The sequence below is a fragment of the Eulemur rufifrons genome, chromosome 13 (genome assembly GCF_041146395.1).
Source record: "Eulemur rufifrons isolate Redbay chromosome 13, OSU_ERuf_1, whole genome shotgun sequence".
NCBI lineage: Eukaryota > Metazoa > Chordata > Mammalia > Primates > Lemuridae > Eulemur > Eulemur rufifrons.
Genome location: NC_090995.1, coordinates 620,000 through 646,849, shown reverse-complemented (window position 1 = coordinate 646,849; position 26,850 = coordinate 620,000). Strand labels below are relative to the sequence as shown.

General features: G+C 38.1%; 1 pseudogene; it reads left to right on the top strand.

Moving 5' to 3' along the window:
• Positions 1–19,210: 19,210 nt before the first annotated feature.
• LOC138393911 (forkhead box protein K2 pseudogene) lies at positions 19,211–25,710 on the top strand (annotated as a pseudogene).
• Positions 25,711–26,850: the final 1,140 nt, after the last annotated feature.

Sequence of the window (26,850 nt, the reverse complement as noted above, 5' to 3'; positions counted from 1 at the left end):
TTTCTGCAGTGTCTTTTACATTTTTCTACTGAATGCACAATGTTTAAAAATTCAGATGTGAGGCTTCTAGGGAAAAATGAGAACATCTTGGCCACTCTGGCCCCACAGTCCCACGTGGCAGTGATACGCCGAAGCTGAGGGTGGCCACTCCTGGTACTGAGACATCCACTCTCATATTTTTAGTCCTTATACGCAGACCACTTCACTGACTGAGAATGTCAGATGTCTGAGATCGTAACCTCTGAATGAAGGAGGAAAAAGAATAATACCTACGTACAAGTGGACCATGCAACTCATTATTTCCCAATTGGCACAAATGAAAATATAAACAGATTTAAGATAAATTCATGATTAATAAATCCAAAACCCTTTCTTTTTCTTTTCTTTTCTTCCTTTTTTTCTTTCTTTCTTTCTTTTTTTTTTTTTTTTTTTTTTTGCTTTTTTTGAGGCAGAGTCTTGTTCTGTTGCCCAGGCTAGAGTGCCACGGTGTCAACCTACCTCACAGCAACCTCAAACTCCTGGGCTCAAGTGATCCTACTGCCTCAGCCTCCCTAGTAGCTGGGGCTACAGGCATGCGCCACTATGCCCAGCTAATTTTTCCTATATATATTTTTAGTTGGCCAAATAATTTCTTTCTATTTTTAGTAGAGACGGGGTCTCACTCTTGCTCAGGCTCATCTCAAACTCCTGACCTTGAGCGATCCATCCACCTCGGCCTCCCACAGTGCTAGGATTACAGGTGTGAGCCACCACGCCTGGCCCAAAACCCTTTCTTAAGGGATGCTTGGGGTACATTCTCAACATTTTTGAGACTGGCATCATAAAGGGCAATCTTTTTGGTTGTCAAAAACCAAATCCTAGGCTAGACCATTAAATCTCACACAATGGTGCAATGTGTATATGTTACACAATAGATGTCTTTGTCAGATATATGAGAACAGACTTACTCCCTCCCAGCTTTATTGAGGTATAACTGACAAATAAAAATTGTATATATTTACAAAAAAAAGATAAATCTATAAACAGATATAGAATTCTGTGTGATCATGATTGTTCATAAACCCTCATAATAAATCTACAGAATTAAAAAATACTGAAAGCATAAATGTGCAAAAATCTGTTCTTATATATACAATGTAAAAGATATAATTTGTGACATTAATAAGAACATGTGGCACTTTTAGACGTGTAGGTTTTTTATTCACTTGAAGTGAAACTGTTACGAGATTAAGATATATTGTTATAACATAGAAATTTTTTAGGTAGTCTCCATTTCCTAATGTAGTCACAAACAGAATGCCTGTAGAAGGTATGCAAAAGCAAATGGGAAAGTAATCAAAGCATGAAACTTCAAAATCAAGGAAACAAAAATAAAGAGAATAAGACAGGCAATGAGAAACAATGTATCTACAGGGCACATGGGAAAGAATTAACAAATTTCAATGGTAACCTCATATCCTTTAGAAGTTACTTTAAATATAAGTGGTTGAAACTCTCTAATGAAAAATTAGATGACTTTATGGATAAAAAACCAACAGCACCCTACAATATGCCACCTATGAAAGCCTTCCTTTAGCTCTAAAAAGTCAAATTGGTTGAAAGTAATTGTAAAAAAAAAAATGTATGTAAATAATTAGAGGAGGATATTGTGGCCATAATTAAAGGAAATACTCTTTAAGTCAAAAACCATCAGAAGAGACAAAGACTGTTATAACATACTGATAAAATGGGTCATTTAGCAGAAGTCTATAGCACAGAATATACATGGATGATATATATGCAATGCCCATATGTTATCATATTTTTAAATATATATTATATACATCAGGGCTTCTAAATGTATTAAGCAAATATGAACAAAAGTGTGGAAAGAAGTGTTGCAAGAGACACCTAGCAACACACTAATTATAGGAGACTGCAAGACTTCACTTTCAATAATGAATGTAAAAATTTGATAGAAGGTCAATAAGAAACAGATAATGGGAAAACCATTATAGACCAGTTAGATGTGACATACATTTACAGAGGTCTTCAGTCAAAAGTAGCAGAAGACACAATAGTTTCAATCACACATGGCAAATGCTGTTAGGACACTTAAGTCTTATCAACTTGAAGAAGCCTAAAAACATACCAAATATATTTTTTGGCAAAAATGAAGTGGACCTAGAAATCAAAAGCAAAAGATGAACTGGCTAATACAAAAATATGTCAAAATTAAACACACTGTTAAATATAGTCATGCTCAATGGTCAGATGATTTAAAATTGTTGAGATGTCAATAGTATCCACAGTGATATACAAATTTAATGCAAGGTCTATAAAGTTCCAATCATACTTGATCTGGAGATATGTAAGAGAGTTGGAACCCATTCTACTAAGTGAAGTATCCCAAGAATGAAAAAAATAAGCACCACATGTACTCATCAGCACATTGGTTTCCCTGATCATCACCTAAGTGCACATTTGAGAATAACACCAATTGGGTGTTGGGCAGATGTGGGTGGGGATGGGTTGGGTATACACCTACATAATGAGTGCAATGCTCACAGTCTGGGTAATGGACATGCTTGAAGCACTCACTCCGGGGGGCGGGGGAGTGGGCAATACACATAACCTAAACTTTTGTACCCCCATAATAAGCTGAAATAAAACAAAAAGAAATAACTATATAAAACTCTTAGAAGAAAATAAAAGGGAAAGATCATGATATTGGTCCTGGCACTGTTTTAGTAGATGTAACATCAAATGCATAAGCAATAAAAATGAAGAAAAGAAAAATGGGATTGCATCAAACTTCAAAATTTCTGCACAAAGAAAAGACTCAGTGGAGTAAAAATGCCTCCTACAAAATGGGTAAAAATAGATGCAAATCACATATTTGATAGGACTTAACATCATGAATATATAAACAGTGACTAAAATTCAACAACAAAAAGTGAATAGCTTGATGGAAAACCGGACGGTGGACTGGCATTTCTGCAAAGAAGATATACAAATGGCCAAACAGAATTTGAAAGGATCCTGAAAACTGCTAATCTTTAGAGAAATGCAAACCAAAATCACAATGAGATATCACCTCACATCTATTACATTGAGAACTTTTAAATAAATATATATATATATATGCAAAAACACACATACATACATATGGTGAGAATGTAGAGAAATTGACATGCTGTCATATTATTCGGAAACTTTGATTCTAAAATTATAAAAAAAATTGAAATACAACAGATCAGAATTTTAAAACATATAAGGAGACTAAACTCAGTAATATGGTGGGAGGGGAAGGATACACTTGTATTTTTCCAAACAACAAAACTTTGACAGCCATCCATGGAAAATTACATTTATCTGAATTTGGGGACTTAAATAGAAAGAAGGTCATTAAACCCTAGTGGAACCATAGATCTTGGAGGGCCATTTTGAATATTCAGGTTCTCATTCAGGTGCCAAAATTAAGGACCCGTTGTCCTGACTACAGACTACATCATGGGTCAAACAACTTGGATACACAGAGTCTCTAACCGTTCCCTGTGACAAAGTTGCAGTGGTGCTGCTCATCCAGAGACTTTGGGAGAGACACACCTATCTGCATGGAAGCAGACCTGAATAACTTGGTCTTACTGTCATCTGAAAAGTAGACCTGTGACTCTGCCACAGCTCTCTCAAATACAGTCCATGACCAGTTCTTTCAGTGCATAGATCCACACAGTGACATGAAGGGAAACTTCCAAGGTACTCATTGGGGGCCACACCCATCCACACATCTGGTATCAGCCCCACCATGTGCAGACTCAACTGCACAATCATACCCTAGTATGTGTCATAGAGATAAAAAACCTGAAGGCAACCAGCTTACCCAGAAACAAGAGAGGATTGAAAACCGCTCAAGCCCTTCAGAACTGGCCCACCAAATGCAGACTCCACTGCAGAGCAAGGGGCAGCCTTGTGACCTAGCTACAGCAACTCCTCATTGAAAACCCAGTGGACATACCTTTAGCCCAAGTACCCAAAAGGAAACATCTTTACCTTCCAAAACAATTTTATAAAATCTGGAAAAGGTATTTAATCCTTCACATGCACAGATACCAATATAAGGAAAATGTGCAACCACTCTTAATGCTTCTATTTTATGATATTACTACAAGACCTAAGTAGAAAAACTAGGCAAGAACATGACAAGAATCTACTCAAATTAGACAGGAAAAAGTAAAAATAACACTGTTTGCAGATGGCATTATCTTATATATCAAAACCCATACAGAAGACAGGAAAAAAGCCCTTATAAAGTAATAAAACTACTCAGTTAAGTCACAGGATATAAAATTTACATTGAAACATCAGTTGTTTTTCTACACACTAATAAACTATCCAATAAAGAAAGGAAAACACTCTCATTTACAATAACGTCAAGAAATAAATTTAACCAAAATGATAAAAAAAAAACCTAAACACTGAGTACTATCAGATATTAATAAAAGAAATTGAAGATGACATGGGTAAATAGAAAGATATTGTCCAAAACAATGTATAGATTCGATGCACTCTCTATCAAAATTCCAGCGGCATTACTCACAGTATTAACAAACAAATCCTAATATTTGTATGATATCTCATGTACCTTTGATGAGCCAGAACAATATTGAGAAAGAAGAAAAAAGGTTCTGGCATCACACTTTCTGATTTCAAACTATATTTCAAGGTGATAGTAATAAAAAAAATATGCACATGAAACCAACACAAAAAACGATGGAACAGAATGGAGAGCTCAGAAATAAACCGAAGTATATAAGGTCGATTAACCTTTACCTAAGGCACTAGTAATGTACAGTGCAGAAAGTATGCTCTCTTCAATGCTTGGTGCTGGAAAACTGGGTACCCACAAACAAATGAATAAAAGTAGACTATTTTTTCTCACATGGTATTCAAAAACTAACTCCAGATGTAATAAAGATTTAAATGGGAGACATAAAATTCTTTTATGAAGGTAACATGAAGAGTAACTCAGCATCACCAAAACATCATGCAAACACAAATCAAAATTATCATAAGGTATCACCTCACAACTGTTAAAATGGCTAATGTCCAAAAGAAGATGCATAACAAATGTGGGCAAAGTGTGCAGAAAAGCAATCCCTGTACACTGTTATTGATTGTAAACCGGTAGTGTCATCATAGAGATTTGTTTAAAAATGTAAATAATGGAACTGCCTTATCATTAATCTATTCTACTTCTGAGTATAACCAAAGATGTAAAATGAGTATCTCAAGAAAATTCTGCACCCCCATGTATAACTGCAGCAATACCTACAAAGTATACAATAAATATATACAGTTATGCAATTCAAATTTTGCAAAAAATTTTCCAGTTTAACATACACACACAAATATATATATACACATACACACATATATGTGAATGACAATTCCTTGATAGTACTAAATAGGGGAAAATTATGAAATATAATATCAAAATATAATGTATCAATCAGGAGTATGAATATATTGAGCAATTTGAAGCACTCAAAGTGACAGTATATTTACAAATTCTATGAGGTGAGTAGGGAAAATATATTACAGCTTGGGAATCTGGGTACAATAAAGTTGAAATTTTACTCTTATTTTATACTAGAAAAAAGAATATACATAAAAAAAGAAAAAAGGATATTTACAATGAAATACCATTAGCTGTTCTTAGGTTTAGGAAGAGGCTATGCATTTGTATAAAATTAATGAGTCTGAATTTCTGTAGGATCACCTCTGAAACCTTAGGATTGGAAATCATGATGCACAAAACATGAAACATCTGTCCCTAGTGTTTCTAGCATTACTGAAGCAAATCACAATATCTCCACTATTCCCTTTTACATATTTCAAAAATGAGGCAACAAAGGAACTTCAAAAATGGAGCTGGGCATGGTGGATCACAACTATAATCCCAGCACTTTGGGAAGCCGAGAAAGGAGGATCAGTTGAGGTCAGGATCTTGAAACCAGCCCCGGCAACATAATAAGACTCCATTTTAACAAATAATAATAATAATAATAGGAATAAATCAGCCGGCCATGGTGGCTCATGCCCATAGTCCTAGGTACTTGGAAGATTGAGGTAGTAGGATACCTGGAGCCCAGAAGTCTCAGGTTGCAGAGAGCTATGATCAACCACTGTACTCCAGATGGGGCAGCAAAGCAAAATGCTGTCAAAAGATGCTTTAATGTAGAGGTCTTCAAAATATGTACAGATATTCCCATTTCTCCCCGAACAATAGCAGTGTTTACAGATAATGTAGTCTCTTATAAGCCATGACAAGAAGTTTGGCTCTCACTGAATTCTAAGGAAGATCACTGCAGGGGTAGAATTCTTAGAGAGTTTAAGAGCACGGGACAGAAGATGTTCTTCTCTAAGAGAAAGAGAAACATACACAGGTTTCTCAAAAAACATTTCCAATACAGAAAGCATTCCAAACCACTTTTTAATATCTGCCTTTCTCCTTGAGCTTTGGCTCTCTAACATTTGTTATCTGCTTTACAGAATCTCACCTACCTGTATATTTAGCTGTTGTTTCCTCTTTCTTCATAATCCAGGGCTCTATCCTTTGCTCCAGACATGTGATCAGCTCTGGCTTTGAGACAGCAAGACCTGTTTTATTAGAAAGAATTCACATGACTCTTGCTGAAGACTCTTCAGTTACTAATCTTATACATACCATACTTATAGACAGAACATTATAGAAGATTCTAGAAAATTGTTTTCCAAAATATTGTTTTCTCACAGACCCTGTAGAATGATAAGAAATTATTCCAAATTTATGGCCCCAGGGCACCAATTCCCACTAGCACCAAATAAAAAACAAGTGGTGGAAATTGTATTCTAAGGTGCAGTCAACAATTATATACCCTGATTTCTAGAGGAACCACTAATCTAGAGTGAAGTATACAATTCAGCTCAAGAAAGGAAAAGGTTCATGATAAGATGAGACATCTAGTGATTTTATTTTCTATACCAAAATCCTTCAAATTTTCTTTAAAATCAGGGATATAAAATTCATTCATGTAAACTAGAAATTTCCAAGAAACAATCTACAAAAATAAAATAATGCCCTTAGTGTGGAATAGGAATTGTGTATTGAAGTGATCCTCACCAAGGGAGACCAGGTTTCCGTAGTTCTCTAACATCACATCCCTATACAAATTGTGCTGAGCATTGTCAAGGCATGCCCACTCTTCTGGAGAGAATTCTACAGCCACATCCCTGAATGTCACCAGTTCCTGAAAAAAGACACATATTTCCCAAGTTGCCAAGGAGAGAGTTCTTAATTTGACTACGAGGAAAATGAAAGTTATGAGAGCTGTTTCTGACATATGGGGGACTGGAATAATCAAATAAGATATTTTTTAGCACAGTGATATTCTTGAACAAATTCTCTAATTCTCAGGAATGAAGATCGTGTAACATGTATGAAACTAGTGTGCATATACTGTTTTGCATGATAAAATATTTAATATAAAATTAAGCGGCCGGGCGCGGTGGCTCACGCCTGTAATCCTAGCACTCTGGGAGGCCGAGGTGGGCGGATCATTTGAGCTCAGGAGTTCGAGACCAGCCTGAGCAAGAGCGAGACCCCATCTCTACTAAAAATAGAAAGAAATCATATGGACAGCTAAAAAAATATATATCGAAAAAATTAGCCGGGCATGGTGGTGCATGCCTGTAGTCCCAACTACTCAGGAGGCTGAGACAGGAGGATCCCTTGAGCTCAGGAGTTTGAGGTTTCTGTGAGCTAGGCTGACGCCACGGCACTCACTCTAGCCTGGGCAACAAAGTGAGACTCTGTCTCAAAAAAAAAAAAACAAAAAAAATAAAAAAAAAAAAATAAAAATAAAAATAAATAAAATTAAGGGCCTCGGCCAGGTGCAGTGGCTTACACCTGTAATCCTAGCACTCTGGGAGGCCAAGGCGATTGGATTTTTTGAGCTCAGGAGTTTGAGACCAGCCTGAGCAAGACCGAGACCCCATCTCTACTAAAAATAGAAAGAAATTATATGGACAGCTAAAAATATATATAGAAAAATTATCCAGGCATGTGGCACATGCCTGTAGTCCCAGCTACTCAGGAGGCTGAGGCAGAAGTATCACTTGAGCCCAGGAGTTTGAGATTGCCGTGAGCTAGGCTGATGCCATGGCACTCTAGCATGGGCAGCAGAGTGAGACTCTGTCTCCAAAAAAAATAAAATAAAAAATAAATAAATGAAATGAAATTAAGGGCCTCAATACAGCCATATAAATTTATGTGTGCTATATTTACATCATATGAAATAACTTGTGCATATTTCTCACGTAGAGAAACAGTGAATTAGAAGGTATCACCCAATTTTCATGTGTACAATAATGAACTGGAGATCTTGTTAAAATAAAGATTCTAATTCAGGAGATCTGGGGTAGTCAGAGTCTCTGCATTTCACATATAACCAGTGAAGCCAGTGCTTCTAACCTAAGGACAGTATTTTGTCAACATCCAATAACTGGTAGACTTTCAATTTATCTCATTTTATCAGACCAGAAGACAAAGATAAGAGTCTTCATTTTCCAAAGCAAGCTACAAAAAGAAAGCGGAGCTTCCAGTGTAAATGTGATGGTTCATGCACATCAGTCAGTAAATCTCCAAAAGACACTTAATAATAAAGAGAAAAACAATTAACTTTACATTCGATGAATCTGTCAGAGAGTACCTTAACCAGGTGAAGGAAATTTTCATCAACTGTAGTGGGACAAATTTGTATTAGGCACCATTGCACAGAGGATAAAAAAATCACTGCTGGGGTGGTAGTGCCCAACAATATGTAACCATGAAGAATCAAGAGTTTTATGCAAAGTTCAAGTTATAGATATTTCTCATGTTTTGTAATCTTTAATAATGTATGTAAGTACTTTTGCATTATACAGAGCAAGTCTTCTGTTTTTTATTTTTCCATAATTTTCTTGTTATCCTAGGGAATCAATGCTATCCTCTTTCTGCATTTTCCAAGTTCTATTTCACATAGAACTGATGAAAACATCCAGATCAAACCTTGAAAGAACATGTTCCCCTTCTTCACTCAAATACAAAGACCCTTCCCATCCCCAATAGGAATCTCAGATATCCACACTATTGTAAGTTGACCTGTCAGAATGGGAATATTTTCAATATTACATATCACACATTTATTATGAAACTTGATTATTTTATTAGGAAGCTTCGGTGGAGAGAATGTAGAGCAGGTTTTGTAATATAGGGAGGAAGGATTTTCCAGGGCTCCTTGACTATCATAAGAAGAAATGAAAAAAAAAATGTAGTGGAATAAAACTCATAAGGCATAAAGATCAGAAGTAAAGGTTTACAAGTTCTAAAAATTGAAGTTCTGCATGACATTCCAGTAGGAATAGTGGACACAGCCCGCAACCTGGGACACACTTACCTGAAAACCAGCCATTTCTCCTTCTCCTTCTCCTACTCTGAAATTTCTTTTCAGGTGAGATTGTGTAGAACAATCAGAATTACATCTTGAGACTATGCTCTGAGAGGAGTCAGCACAATTTCTTTACCTGTTTACACAGCATCCACAAGCAGGAGGACCACAAAATGCAGAAAAGGCTACACTCACTGGTTCTTAGTCACAGGAAACAGTCAGGTATGATGTCTCCTTATGGAGACTAAAATGTGAGGTTCTCCTGTCTTTCCCTTGGTGACCTCCTCCTGCCACACGTGCCAGGACTTTCTGCTACAGCAGTGGGAATCTGGAGCACACTGATCTGCCCCTACCAAACCCAAAACAGCAGGCCCCGTTACTTCTCTCTGGAACAAAGTCTAAACTCAATCTCATGAATGTATTTGGGAGTTCTAATGCTTGACCCTGGTACCAAATGAGAATTATTTGGGGCACAATTAAAACCACATGGATGTTCCCACCCAGCCCAATAGACAGGTGATGGTATTTCTTTCAAGCTAGCCAGGTGATCCTAATTGAAAGGCTGGGCTGAGAGGCAATTACTTAAAAATTGTCTCTGAACCATCAATGTGAATATAAATCATGTGGTACTGTGGGCCTCACTGTAAGAAATGTGATCTGCTGGTGTGGAAGGGGTACGTTAATTGGCTTCTTTGTCAAGTTTGGTTTTACTGCTGAAGTTGCTCAACCTAGATCCATTATTAGTAGCACTCAGCTAGAGACAGCAAGCACAGCATACAGAGTGACTTATGCCCAACACTCATCACCACACAGATACTTAGTTTCCAAAGTGAAGACCAGCATAAGACAATGTCTACTGAGCATGTACTGTGTGCTCAGAAGGATGGTATGCTGCACTGGGAAGAAGCCTTTACATTGTGTGACTTAAACCTTATAATACCTGAAAAGGTGAGTACTAAAAATGTGAGTACAGAAAAATTTAGATGTGGTGCCAGTCTTTCTATTCTTCTTCCCACACCACTATAATAGGATCAAGAATGGAAGCTATATAGTATAAAATACAGAAAGAATTATGTCCTGAATTGTTTCAGAAGTTACCCAAGCCTGTAGGTACATACACATGAGAGAACTGAGGAAGACAGACACTGTGTGTATATAAGAGGCATGGGTGAGAAAAGGCCTTTCTTCACCTTCTTGTTGGAAATTTGAGCACATTAGAAAATGTGCAAATATATAACATGGGCATTAAGATAGAGCAGCCACCACAAACTCCTATGGCAGAGGCAAGAAGTAAGAGCACATTGCTGGAGGGGTCACAGTAAGACAGCCTCAACAGAGGGGGGACATCACAGGAGAATTGATGAACCACAGAAAGGCCAGTGGAAGGTGTTGACAGTGTGATGCCTGCATAGAAGAGACCACTGAGTATGGAAGCCAGTGTTATTCAGACAAAAAATTGGTGCTATATGAGGACTGGGAATGGAGGGGCTGCCAGATGGCCACACAGTGGTTGTGGGCCATGATGGTGAGGAAAAGAAAGCTACATACACACAACAAATGTCCAAGAAGATGTGAGTTGTACACCCATCCACTGAGAGGCCCCTGTTTTCAGTGACAGGCTTAACACAGGCATTGGAAGCAGTGACAGAAATATAGCACATATTCATAAAGCACAAATTCCTCAGGAATACATGGGCCTGTGAAGGTCCTGGTTGACAGGGGTGACAATGATGATGAAAAGATTCCCAAACAGGTTGCGAAGTACATCATAGGAATAGCATGGAGTGCAAGAACCTCAGTTTCCAGCTTTTAGCAAATTCCACGAAGAGGAACTGAGAAATCATGGTGGAATTGACCATTTACTAGAAATTCTGGTTGACTGGGAAGGCAGAAAGATAAAAAGTAGGAAATATAAAATGATAAAATCCACTTCATATATTTTTCTTGAAAGTTTTTATTTCTGTCTTACACAATTGGTTTCTGTGTATAGGTCTACTATTGTTCTTTTGATTTGCATAACCACACCTGAGTTGATAATATGTCAAACTGCTAAGGATAAAATATTTCAATTAGTTATCTGAGCAAGACCTACAGAAGTGTAATTCACTGACTTCTATCATATATCATATTCAGCCTATGATATTTATTGTTTTAATAAAGATTGAATTACTTGATATGTGTAAAATCCCTGTAAGGGAGTAAATTTCAGTAACAGTTAAATTTTATTAGGAGTTGGACAACACATTCAGCCTGGATATTGATATATGGCAGAGATCTAACAGTTGCCTTCATTAGGTGGTCTGTTGTTATCAGCAACAGTCATGTCTTAACATTTCTCTTCTTTGGATACGTGCAGATACTGAGATTAAAAATTTCCACACCTTTATAACACTTGACAATGGCATAACATCCAAGCATGAGATCAGTAAAGCACATTGTCTTGAGTGGCACAAGTTCAGACATAACCAGCTCCATGTATGTTTGTGTCTTTCCGCAAGTCCAGACTTTTACTGATGCTATTTTAATCATAAAAGCCGTGAGCTACATGGAGTTTCCAAAAAGAAAGTTCTCTTTAGTACAACTGGCTCTCTCAGTAGTCAGAGCCAGTGGTACACAGATACAAGCAAATTCACAGGTCTGTCAATATTGCAAACCATACGTATTAGTATACTTAATCAATATATAAATGTTATAGATTAAAATTTTCATATCCAACAAAGTAATATTTAACATCAAGAGGAAGAGGACATGAAAAGGAGTTAATGAACCAGTCCAAGGAGAGGAACATGGACAAGAAGAGTACCTTGGGCTGATCTGCATGATCATCACATCTTTCAAGGCAGAGTCCTTGACTTAGGCATGCCTTTGACAGAAAATGCCAGGTGCTGACCACGAGTGACAGAAGATGGTGTCTAAAGAGATGGCCTCACCTAGCTGGTGAAGCCCTGCTCTTTTTATGACCCTTCAGTCCTCTGGTGAGGACTGGTAGTAAAGGGTTATGTCCTTATCTGGTTGGGTGTAGTCTCTGAACATCTGGTCCCTGCTGACATCATGCCCTTTGATATACTAGATGGAGTCTTTTTCTTAGATTGGTGCAAAAATAATTGCGGTTTTGGACCATGAATTTTAAGTCATTATAACACATCTTTATTAATCAAAATAGTAACCATTATAATCAACACATTTTGCCAATGAGGAATAAGTTTGTTTTTTCCTGTCATGTAAAAAGCTGTGCTTTGGGATTCCACAAACTCTTGGAAAGTATTTTCTGCATCCTGCTGGTTGTGGGAGCATTTTCCTTGCAAAAAGTTGTTGAGATGCTTGAAGAGGTGGTAGTCGATTGGCAAGAAGTTAGGTGAATATGGCAGATGAGACAAAACTTCATAGCCCAATTCATTCAACTTTTGAAGTGTTGGTTGTGCGATGTGTGGTCGGGTGTTGTCATGGAGAAGAACTGGGCCCTTTCTGTTGACCAGTGCTGGCTGCAGGCATTGCAGTTTTTGGTGCCTCTCATCAATTTGCTGAGCATACTTCTCAGATGTAATGGTTTCACTGGGATTCAGAGAGCTACAGTGGATCAGACTGGCAGCAGACCACCAAACAGTGAACATGACCTTTCTTTGGTGCAAGTTTGGCTTTGGGAAGGGCTTTGGAGCTTCTTTTCAATCCAACCACTGAGCTGTTTGTAGCCGGTTCTTGTATCAAATCCACTTTTCATCTCACATCACAATCTGATCGAGAAATGGTTCACTGTTATTACATACAACAAGAGAAGATGACACTTCAAAATGACAATTTTTTATTTTCAGTCAGCTCGAGGCACCCACTTATTGAGCTTTTTCACATTTCCAATTTGCTTTAAATGCCAAAAACAACCACATGATGGTCCACATTGAGGTCTTTGGCAACTTCTCCTGTAGTTGTAAGAGGATCACCTTTGATGATTGCTCTCAATTGGTTGTTGTCAACTTCCGATGGCCAGACACTGCGCTCTTTATCTTCAGGGCTCTCATCTCCTTTGCAAAGTTTCTTGAACCACCACTGCACTGTAGGTTCATTACCAGTTCCTGGGCCAAATGCATTGTGGATGTTGCTAATTGTCTCCACTGTTTTATGACCCATATTGAACTCGAATTTGCTTTTTGTCTAACATCATATCCATAGTGTAAAATAAATTTGAAAAAATAAACAAATAAAAATAAAATAAATATCAAATAAACAGCGAGTAATAAGTCATTAGCAAAAACACATAAAGAGGCTGGTCCGAAGGTAGTGAATTATCTCACTTGATTGTTCACAGTCAGTTACAGATTGAACTCCTTGTTCTACTACTTTCCCCCCTCCTCACTACTGCACTTGACTAGTCAAAAAAAAAAAAAAAAACACATAAAATGAGAAATGCACATTAAAATGACGTATAACATATCCACAGTTACTTAAGAATATATTCCAATCTCAAACAGTAAATTTCAACAATGCTAGAACCACAATTACTTTTGCACCAACCTTTAATAAGATGGAGTCATGTCAAGGGTACTCTATGCACATATATTCGGCATGTCATTTTAAAATATCATTTTATAGTTATCTGTTATCTTTGAAAATAAGGAATGAGCAAAATTTGGAGGAAAATTAAAACTGGCCTTCACCATATGTAATTTGAGTGTCAGTGGTCAAAAAGTAATATCGGTAGAGAAGTTATCCTTGTGATCATAAGAGGAAGTGAATACTGAATTTGACTATGAAACATTTGTAAACATTTTGTGTACACTCCTAAGCAACCAAGAGTTAATATAGTTGAATGTCGTCTGGTTATGATAAAATGACTGGGAACATTTTCCCATCCTTGTTATCTATTATTTCAAATTGTATTCATTTTCCTATATGATTGCTTTGACATCTGAAGATACTACTAATTTTGACACTGATCCCACATGCAGATTTACCTTTCACATGCAGCATAATACTCTGTAAATTTCACATGCAAAATGAAACTCCTAAATTTTTCACCTCCACTTCTCCCTAAGAAATTATCTTCTTACTATCTATTCTTTAAAGCCCTGTGTTTTCATAACCTCTCTTCTGTACCCTGACTACCACAGTTGTCACCATCACTGCATCATTATATCCAATGCTAGTCATCCACGTTATCATCTATTTAATATGTTTTTTATACAGGAAATAACTTGTACCATTATAATAGTTAAGTATCTCCACAAACATGAACGATTTACTAATGAAGAACCAGTCTCAAAAATAAGCTTTTTTATTTTAAAACTGTATAAGTTTAAGAGTTTGGGCTCAACTTGAATCTGACTTATTTATAGCTTAAAACATTTTCCGTAATTCCACATTTGCCTCCCACGATTCCACTGGAATCCTTCTCAATACTAATATTTGATGACCCTTGCCCTGTCCATCACTGCCCAGGTCATCTCCACTTACTACTTACTTATTTTTTTTATTTTTTTTTTTAATTTTTTTTGAGACAGATTCTTGCTTTATTGCTCAGGCTAGAATCAGTGCTGTGGCGTCAGCCTAGCTCACAGCAACCTCAAACTCCTGGGCTCAAGCAATTCTCCTGCCTCAGCCTCCCCAGTAGCGGGGACTACAGGTGAGAGCCTCCACGCAAGGCTAATTTTTTGTTTCTATTTTTAGTTGCCTGGCTAATTTTTTCTATTTTTAGTAGAGACAGGGTCTCACTCTTGCTCAGGCTGGCCTTGAACTCCTGCCCTCAAGGAATCCTCCCACCTTGGCCTCCCAGAGTGCTAGGATTACAGGTGTGAGCCACGTGCCCAGACTCCATTTACTTATTTGCCTTTTCCAGCAGATTATTACAAAATCCTTAAAAGCCTCCAGCATGGACCAATTCTGATTGTACTTTTTTGTTTTGTTTTGATTTCTTAAAGCTCTGCTTGTCATAATGTTTCTTACTTCATGCTTTTACATGCATAAAGTTTAAGATTCCTCTGTCTGTAAAATGGTTTTTCTTAGTCCTGACCATTCTTTTCATTATATTTTCTTTTTCCTAAAGGTATCATCTATATATCATAATAATATTAATAAAATAGATTTTTGGCACTACTGATCATACCACTTTTGAAAGAGCTCTTACCAGTTAAATCCTGTGAGTGACATACATGGTTGTATCCCCCACCTTAGCCAACCTTTTTCCTCTGCAGCATCTTCTCACACTAACCACTATCTCCCTCAGGAAAGTCACTTTTCTTATCAGCTTTCTGGATCATCTCTGAAAGTGCATGTGTTCCACAAGGCCGTATGTGTGAGTAGACAGCCCAAGTTGTTTATAAGTTACATTTCATGAGAGTAGACTATTGTTTGTCTTGCAAAATCTATATGCAATATATTTTTCTGTCCCTAATTCTCATTCTTTTCTATACAAACCTGAAGTCCTCACCTGAGTACACTCCTCATTCTCAAAATAAACCTAAACTGGTCTCTGACTGCGCCACTTTCCTTCTGTGCCCGTAATATCATGCTCTGCCCTTACCATCTATCTAGTCTTTAAATCCAACTCAAATACCGCTTTTGCTTTGAACATTCCTGATAATTTCAGATTTATTATTCTACCTACATTTTCTTTGAAATTTGAAGTTTGCATTGAATTACAGCAATTTTGTATGTGTTTATCACCCATACATTTGTGTAAATTCTTTGAATTTTTGACTGTATATATATATTTTTAACTTTTAGTGCCAAATACATGTCTACACATGTGACATTTAATAAAGAAATTCATTTTAATGTAACTGGCCACTAAAATTCTTCCTTATCCTACTTATTTACAAATGACTAGGTGCAAAATAAGATATGTTGTTTCCCAATCTCCATAAATCAATATATTGAATGTAGGTTTGAAATAATAAAACTCATATCGTTTGTGAGAAGTACAGGCTAAAGTCTTAATTTTTCAAAAGATATTTACTGATTACACACAACCATCTAAAAGCTGTTCTGACCGTGACGTTTTAGTGGAAGAAGGAAATTATTACAATTCTTAATTGCTTGTTTTCTGTGAGGGGGAAAATACTACAATATATAAGAACACAAATAAATGTGAAAATTTTGGTTAGTAATGGGTGACAAGAAAAGCAAATAATTTTGAAACCCTGAAAGCCTTTTCACTCTATCAGAAATATTACATGGAAATGTCAGATATGTCTTTAAAACCTGGATGGTAGCATAATATTATGGAGACATTTTCTTGTTTTACACTGAACTACCTACCACTTTTTTGTTTCACTAACAGAACTTAGTAAATTGTCCACTAGCTAGTTTGAATTAATTAAACATAATTGATGTATTTTTTTGTTTATATGAGCAAGTTACAACTTGGAATTGCTTTTTTTATTTACCATCCAATTCTTACATAGGACCTCCAATAATTTTGACAAATAAAAATATAACTACTTTATGAACATGTATATTTTTTAATAAAAATATACTGACTTTTGAAAATTTTTTAAATTTTGACCATGATAATTTTAGAGAGACTTATGGAACTTAAACCATCTTAGGTGTAAGGCATGACAGATATTTATTGAAAATTTCCTAGTACAAGCAGTAAGCAGGAGTTACAAATAAAACAAAGATTAAATAGAAATGAAAGAAAGATAGCAATAAGGAGAGGATAGCATAGTCCTGAATGCCACAAATATTCAAAGGGATTTTTAAAAATGTTTTCCTCTGTAATGGGTAAGAGTAGAGGGTTTACACTTTTCCTGTTGTTGTTATTGGTATTTGTAAATAAGAAAACATTCAATATTCTTTACAAAAATTAAAAAGGATTATTTTAGTTGTGAGATTAAAGATTGTAACAATTTTCTAAATTAGATTTTCCACGTTAAAAATATTAACTAGTGTTATCCATAAACCTTTGAGAAATATTTATGTATACTTCATCACATACTCACATTCAAAATGTGCATCAAAAAGTTGTACACTATTATTCTCAAATATTTATAAATTGTACACACTTTCATGCCCACACACCCACATAATACACTTTTAGTATAAAAATATTAAAATGATTAGAAAGACAAAAGGATAGTGATCAAAACTAAAAAGTGAAATTGATTCATTACATTTCAATAAATTTTTATAAAATATAGAAATATTTTCATTTATTATATCTGTATCTACCTACAAACTGTTTTTCAATTTTTTTTTTTTTTTTGCTTTAATATTGGTGTTCTTGTCTTTCTGGAACTTCTACATACATAGTTCTGTGTGTTTTTCAACTTGATGTTAAGTAAAGTTTTCTTTAAAAAATAAGAATTGTTAATCAGTAGAGGCAGCATAAAACAATCGTCAGCCATGCTTTATTTTTATACAACTATAAAAATATGATAAGAATTCTGCATACTTGCTATTTGCTTCAAAAATTGATTATTTCCTTACTAGTTTGACCTACTCCCTTAATGAAATTTTTTAATTGTTTCACAGAATAAAACAAGTCTGTGACATTGCATTGAGACTCTAACCACAAAGTATTTCCTGGTGAGTAATGTATGTTCTTAACCTGGGGAAGAGAACAAAGTTTCTCTTTGCAGGTTCTCCAAATCAAGGCCTGATTAATGGTTTAAACAAATTTTCTACGTAGCCATTTTTAAGAATGTCTTCAGATGAAAAATGTACCATTCTTATGTTGTCTTAAAAGGTCAATTATGTTGTGCTTTATATAAAACGTGGCATGTCCATGCCATCACCTGCAAAGCCTCTGGGAACAAAGCCTTGAACATCCAGTGACAGGAATATGCCCAAGGATCATTTCAGACAGAAAACGTTTGTCAGAGAACAGGTGATAGGGGACCCAGTTAAAACACAAGTGGGGTTGAACACACAGAAATACATTTACTTTGCATGAGCGTAAATGATTCATTTTGAGTCAATTTTGTACAGGTTTGTGCTAGGAGTCCAGCCTGATTCGTTCTGCATGGTTGATATCCAGTTTTTCTAGCACTATTTGTTGACAACTCTTCCCCCCTCCCACTGAAATGCATCTACACCCTTGTTCACAATCAATTGTTAGCTCAGGCTCCCTAGCAGACCCGCTGTGACCCTTGCTCTGGTGGCCGTATGTTGCTGCTGCCTCTTCGCGCCTCAGTGGGACTCACATAGCTAGTGTCCAGACGGAATATAGTGAAAAATACAAAAGGACAAAATTATAAAACCTGCCAAATACCTCTCCAAATTGGAAAAGAGCCAATTGCTTGCTGTAGTAGAAAATTCTGAATATGTGCTGGAAGGTAAGAAAAGTGATGCGATATAGGAAATACTGCCCTCAAGCAACGCACCTGACCAGCACTTGCCAGGCATCCAACATTTAGCTGAATGCAAGGAGCACACTACGGCGGGAATCCACAGAGCTGAAGTGCTGGGGAACTTCAAGCCTGGCACCAAAACAATTACAGGCTGTGAAAGGAAAGAGAACGTGAAGCCCAGTCTCAGCCCACTTCTGAGTACGCACATCCTGGGCAAGGAGAAGATTGCCAACACGATGCCCTTGAGCAGCTCTATTTCCTGCAGAGTCAGGGATGAGGGGAGGAAGAGGCCGAATACCACCCAACACTGCAGCCCAGAATCAGTTGCTGCTTCTTTTGGAGAACTGTGCAATGACGAGAAAGAGTTCCTTGCTTCCCAGTATGTGAGGGGACTGCTCCACCTGTTATTCAGCTGTCAGAATAACTTCCAATAAAAACTACAGGAGCAAAATCTCCCAGGAAGGTGCTTTTAAAAAGATGCATGAGGAAGAACCCCATCAACCGATTTCCATCTTACAACTGATACAAATGAATGAGGTGCAGGTGGCCAAAATACAGCAGGTAGAGCCAGAGTGTGAGATGGCAGAGGAGGAACACAGGATAAAAAATAGAAGTTCTCAATAAAAAGATATATTGGAAAAAGAAACGATGAACTTTTACAGGGGAATGATAGCCTGTTCCCTCATTTAACCAGCCCTTTCCCAATTCACTCTAAGACTTTGGAGGTGCCTCTTTTGTAAGTAACCTGTTGGCAAAGAAACTCTGGAACATGAACTAGCAGTCAGTAACCTGGAACAGAGCAACAGCTAGGCAAATTAGAGTGGTGTAGTCTCTTATTTAAGAATACATTCACGTAAACACCTGCACCCTATGTACCCTTTAAATGGTAAAGAAGCTCTTAGAATCTTCTGAAAATTATCACCAAGTATTATTATTCTGAAAGTAATGTTTCTTAATTAGAATTCATACAGGAACCATGTGTGAGTATTTTTGTATTTTTTATAATCAAATGAAAGTGTGACTATAAAAAAAAAATCAATTGACAATAATTATATGGGTTTATTTGTGGACTCTCAGTTGTATTCCATATATTTATTTTTCTACACATTTGCCATTACCACAGTTTTGATTCTGCAGTTTTGTAATATATTTTAGAACGAAAGTGTGAGTTCTCCTACTTCTATTTTTCAGTATTTTTTTTTTTTTGCTATTAGGTGGACAATTCCATATGTATTTGAGAATATACTCTCCCACTTCTGAAAACACAGGCACTTTTTAAAATAGGGAATACATTGACTGTGTAGATCACTTTGTGGAGTATTGCCATCTTAAAAATTGAATTTTTTAATCCATGAACACTGGGTGCATTTTCATTTGGTAGGCTGTTCTTTAACTTTTAAAAATATTTTGTACTTTTCAACATTCAATTATTTCACCTCCTTGATTAAAATTATTCCATAGTTAAAGAGCATTTTCTCTTCTATGGAATTGTTTTCTTAATATTTGCTTCAGGTTGATTATTGCTGGTGTATAGAAACATCATGGATCTTTGTGTGTTAATTTTGTGTCCTCCAATTCTACTGAATTGTTCATTAGCTCTGATAAATTTTTATGGATTATTTGAGTTTTTCTAAAGGCAGTATCATGCCATATGTAAATAGCACGAATTTTACTTTTTCTTTCTCAATTTGAATGGGTTTTGTTATTTTTCCTGCCTAATTTCCCTGATTATGTCTTCTAGTGCCATGTTGAATAAAGTGGAGAAAAGTGAGCATCGTTCTCTTTTCCCAATCTTAGGTGATGTGGAGAAATTTTAGCCTTTACCCATTGACTTGTTAATTTTTTTTAAATAAATGCTCTTTTTCCTATTTCTAGTTTGTTGACTGCTTTGATCAAAAATGTTTTTTTTGTATACCATGGAGTACTACTCAGCGATAAGAAACAATGGTAATCTAGCACCTCTTGTATTTTCCTGGATAGAGTTGGAACCCATTCTACTAAGTGAAGTATCCTAAAAATGGAAAAATAAACACCACATGTACTCACCATCAAATTGGTTTCACTGATCATCACCTAAGAGCACATTCAGGAATAACATTGATCGGGTGTTGAGAGGATGTGGGGCGGGAGGGGATGGGTGTATACATGCCTGATGAGTGTGATGCACACTGTCTAGGAGATGGACACATTTGAAGCTCTGACTCGGGGTGGGGGTGGGGAGGCAAGGGCAATATATGTAACCTAAACTTTTCTACCCCCCACAATATACTGAAATAATAATAATAATAAATGTGTATATATACACACACATACACATACACACACCTCTTCAAATAACAGAAGGGATTCAAAGTAGATTTGCCAGGGGTCAATAAAAAAAAAAAGTTTTTTTTTTTTTAATTTTTAGAGAGAAGTTTTCACTATGTTGCCCCAGCTAAAGTGCAGTGGCTTCACAGGCACAACGTAGAGAGCACTGCAGCCTTCAACTCCTCTAGACCCAAGTAATCCTCCTGCCTCAGCCACCTGAGTATCAGGGACTACAGATATGTGCAACCATACTGGCTAAGAGATTTTGCTGTTATTTAAATGCTTTTTCTGCATTTGCTGATTTGCTGTGTGTGTTTTCCTCCTCAATTCTATTACTGTTATTGAATTAATTGATTTTCTTATATTGAATTAATCTTGCATTCCTGAAATAATTCCACTTGCTTTTTGTGTATTATCCTTTAAATATACTGTTTGATCCAATTAGCTAGTATTTTGTTCAGGCTCTTTTGCATCTATGACCCTAAGGAATATTGACCTCTAATTTTCTTTTGGTGTCTTTATCTGCATTTCAGATCAGGGCAATTCTGGCTCCACAGAATATATTTGGAAGTGACCTTACCTCTTCTATTTTTTGTAAGAGTCTGAGGAGGATTTTTAAAAATTCTGAAATATTTGATAGACTTAACCAGGAAAGCCATCTGGTACTGTTTTTCTTTGTTGGGAGTTGCTTCCATATGTTTGATTGATTTTTTTTCTGATTCAGCCTCTTTATATTTTATAAGATTATTACTATTTTCTGTTTCCTCATCAGTCATTTTCAGTAATGTATGTGTTTGTATAAGTTTGTTCATTTTGTTCAGGTTTTCTCTTTGTGCAATGGCTGATAACATTCTTCTATAATCCATTTTATTTCTGTAAGGTATTTGTTAGTGTCCCCACTTTCATTTATGATTGTAAATATTTATATCCTCTCTTCTATTTTCTTGATCAGTGTACCTACATATTTATCAATTTTGTTAATCCTACTGGAGAACTAACTTTTAGTTTTGTTCATTTTCTCTAATGTTTTTCTCCTCTCAATTTTATTTGTCTTCACTGTAATATTTCTTAGTCCTTTGTTCTATTGGCTTGGGTTTCATTTGCCTTTATTTTTCTAAGTCCTTCTATTGTAATATAGGGTTATTCAAGACATATCTGCTTGTTTCATATAGGCATTCACTGCTTTAACATATCCCTCTAAGCACTGCATTCACTGAATCTATGTTCTGTTATATTGTGTTTTCATTTTTATTTCCCTCTCAGTATTTTCCAATTTCTTTTGTATTATCTTCTTTGTTTCATTGATTGCTTATGACTGTGCTGTTTAATTTCCTGTTTATGAAGTTTGCATTTTTCCTTTTGTTTTTGATGTCTGGCTTCATTCTATTGTGATCAGAGAAGATATTTGTTATAACTTTGGTCTTTTTACATTTATTGTCACTTATTTTCTGCTCTAATATGTGGTCTAACCAGGAGAATTTTTCATCAGGGCTTGATAGAAATGTGCATTATGCTCTGTGGAGGAATTTCTTTATGTCTGCTCTATTTGGCTGGTTTATAGCACTTTTCAAATCTTCCTTTCCTTACTGATCTTCTGTCTAGATCATCTATCCAGTAAAGAAAATGGGGTATTAAAGTTTCCAACCTGTATTGTGGACTGATTTCTCCTCTCCATTTTGTCAATACTTGTCTCATATATTTTGGCGTTCTGTTGCTTGGTGCATAAATGTTTGTAATTGTATCTTTTTGATGAATCAATTGTTTTTTCAATAAATAATGGCCTGTATCTTTTATAAAAGGTTTTGGCTTAGAGTTTATTTTGTCTGATAATATCATAGACACCTAATGTTGCATGGAATATGGTTTTCTATCCTTTCACTTTCAACATATATACATATATATATCTTTGAATATAAAATATAGCTTTTGTAGATAACACATACTTGGATCATTTTGTTGCTTGTTGTTTAAAATGTATTCCTCCAGTTTCTTCCTTTCATTGTAGAGTTTCATACGTTTACACTTAATTAATTACTGATAAGGAGGAACTTATCTATGCTGTTTTACTATTTGTTTCCTGTGTACCCCTTACCTTTTTTTCTTTATTCCCTCCATCAATTCCTTCTTCGCATTCAATAAAGTTTTGTAGGGTACTATTTTGATTTCCTTCTCATTGGCTTTTATTTTTGTTCTGTTGAAATTTCTTAGTGGTTTATATGTGCTTGAATTTAACACTATAAATTTATTAAATCAAGATTGAGGCCACTAGCCGCTGCTAATTGGCTCGCTCCCTGGCAAACCGGAGGCCTCTGCTCTGGCTCCTAGCTCCCAGTGAGTGGCGGTGGACTCCCACTCAGGCCGATGGCAGTGGCTTCAGCAGCGCCCCATCACGGGCGGCGGGGCCAGGGGTGGTGGTCCCGGCCAGGCTGCGGGCAAGTGGCACAGTTGGAGGGCTGCCAGTTCGAGTACCTAATTACCAAGCACTCGGCGACCATCAAGTGCATCTTGTGGCAGGGCTCAGTGGATGGAGCATGGGCCACTTGAGCTTCATCTCCCAGTGCCACCTCGAGATCTTGACGACCCCAAGCAGCAGCGCTGGCCATGACTGGACAGCCCGGGTCCCACCGCCTGCACAGCCCAGGCCTAAAGTGGTGATTTCCAGTTGCATTGCCTTGGCCAGAACAGCGTGTTTGTGGACAGGTGTTCCAGAGGCACCGGGTGCCGCTGCTGCAGCTACCAAGCTTCATGCACCAGGTTTCCAAGCACAGACTTCAAACTAACTTTCACTGCCCTATCCGGCCAGAAGAGGAAGAAGCAAGAGGCGCCTGAGTCCCCATCGAAGGCTGTGCAGCCGCACCTCTCGCCTCTGACCATCAACATTCCAAACACCATGGCCCACCTCATCATCCCCCTGCCCTCCCCAGCGGGAACTATCAGTGCTGCCAACTCCTGCCCATCCAGCCCCCAGGAAGTGGAGTCTTCAGGTTTCAAAATGGGCCCACTGATGCCATCTGACCTCAAGTTAGTGGCTGAAAACTCGCACCCAGAAAATGAAAAGGAAGCCTCTGGTGGAGGAAGCCCAAAGATGATTCAAAGCCACCTTATCCCTATGCAAAATAGTACAAGCAATTACAATGGCTCCTGGTAAACAACTCATCCTAAATGGAATTTATATGCACATCACTAAAAATTATCCATACTACAAGACTGACAAGGAGTGGCAGAATTCAGTTCCCGATGATCTCTCTCTGAATTGTTATTTTATCCAAGTACCACATTCCCAGGAAGAACCAGGCAAAGGCTCATTCTGGAAGGTAGAGATCCTGCCTCTGAAAGGAAATTAACAGAGCAGACTTTTAGGAAAAGGCAGCCTAGGAGTGTACCTTGCTTTAGAACCTCTCTGTGACCACTCTCTTCTAGGAGCCTCTCCCAGTCACGCTGGAGTAGTGTCTGCTCACTGCAGTGGCCCCAGAGCCCTGAGAGCCTGTGGAGGGAAGCCTTGCCGGCCCATTGGGAGCCTGAGCCTGGCAACTCACACCCCAGACTTGCCATCATCCAAGAAGCCTGGTTTGCCCAAAGCTCACCAGAGTCACCTCTGTCCAGCCAGCTGGTCTTAATCACCATTCAGTGGCAGCTACTACAGGTGGCTAAGCCTGCTGCCTACTCTGCTGCCACCCTAGTGACCACTGCAAGGTGGTGACCTAGTGACCTCCCAGCCACCAATTGTGCAGACAGTTCACGTCCTCCACCAGAGACCAGCAGTGTCAGTCACCAGCATGGCTGGACTGGCCCCAGAGAACACCTATACTGTCTCAGGACAAGCCGTAGTCACTCAGGCAGCTGTGTTGGCCTCTGCTAGGGCCCAGCTGCAAGAGAGTAGAAATCACAGGGAAGTAAAAGTAGAACCTGTTGCTGCAATTGCTAATGTGCTGCATGCTAATTAGCCATGGCACATTAGGTGCTGCCAACTAGATCATTCAGATGTCACAGACCACCTCTGTCCAGATGGTCACTGTAGTAGTGTTATAGCAAGTGTTACAGTGTGTGGTTCCAAGGACAAACCAAGTGGCACACAGGGAGTCAGAGAAGCAAGGTTTATTTGCTGGCGGGCTCAGAGCGGAGTTACCACCAAGTTCTGAGCCCGTCTACTGAGTTTTTTCCACTTTTATTAGGTTTGGGTGGTCGGAGGGGTGGGGTCTCAGGAGGCTGATGCAATAGGTAAGCGTGGTTACAGAAGCCAGGTGATAGGTTAGTGTTAGATTGATGAGGATCTTCGTTATCAGTACAACAGACACCTCCAGGTCAACACCAGCTACCAGTAAAAACTGTAACGCAAAACGGGACTCTTGTGGTACCAATCCCCACTGCGGTCCACTGCCAGGGGAACAATGCCACGAGGAGTCCTTTACACGTGCTGGAGACCCCGCATCAGCATCTGCCAGGACAGCAACCAGCCTGGGCAGCCAGGGCTGAAGCGAATCAAAACAGAAGACGGCCAGAGCGTCATCATCACCCTGAGTGTGGACACGTCACGGGCAGCTGTGAGGAAAAGGGTGTCTAATACTAGCGACTGGGAAAGTTTTTCTTACTTTAAAATATCAATGTTGTGGTGCCAAAAGGGGACATTGCCTCTCACCGATACTAGGAGTGCGCTCTCTCTCAGTGGGTAAAGGGCCCTGCGTTTGGCCTTCACCTGTCAGTACTGAAAATACAAAACCCAGGTGGCCTGAAAACGCCTTAATTTACAGACAGAAGTCACACTTGAACAAAAACCACACACAACAAAACCTGGTACATGAGACAGCGTCTCTCCTGCTGAGCACTCCCTGGGCTGCTGCCTTTGAGCGAAGCTTTTAACTACCAGTGAAAACCTTGGCCCTTCCTGGAGGACCAGGCATCTCCGTGTGAGGATGGTCCAGCGTGGTCAGCGGTCAGGGGCAGGTGCCAGCGGACCTCCAGGGACTCGGCCGCCTGCAGAGACCAGGCAGGACCACCCTCCCATCCGCCCCCCACCACGGCCCTCGCAGTACTCATCGCTGGTACTGGCAGGCAAGACGGTATTTTGTTGTTCACATGTGTAATTAGAATATTTCGAAGTGCACTTTCTTTACACAATAATGAGGTCTGTGACATTCCACATCACTCCATTTCTACTCTGGAAATTTTGTAAATCATACAGGACCTTTCCTGTGGATTTCATTTGGGGAAAAGAAACAAAGTAGTTTTGTGTTTTTGTTGTTTTCAGCCTATGGAAAGATTTCTTTATCTTGTTCAGGTGGAGCTGCTTTATGACACTTGCAGATTTTCCACGTTAGAGCAGTTGCTTGGTGAACTTAATCCACCTCCATTTCAGTGCGTAGGACAGAAGACTAATGCTGAGGCTGCATGTGACCGTGAGAATTCAGGGACAAGCTGGTGATGGGAAAGAACTGCCCGGTCTCATCCGAGCTGCACTTAACTGTTCTCTTTCTTGCTGATTTTGGTGTTTGTTTCTTTGTGTTAACTTTGTCCCTGGCAAAATTTTCCATTCTAAGTAAAACCAGTCTCCTAAGTATTGTGCATTTAAAACAACAGAGCCATTACCACTACATTTGGGGGAAAAGACTCAGTCTCTTATCACAAGCATTTTCAAACAAAGATCACAGATTTCTCCATAGTGTGTTATTGCAGGTTTAGTCGCCAGCTCAAGGCATCATCTGACCAGCTGTCTTCTCTGTTATATTGCACCTGTCCCCACTCCAGGCGGGAGTAGCCACGCCAATGGGGCGGGAGCTGAATGTTAATTCTAGGGTCTAAGCAAGCACCCTGTG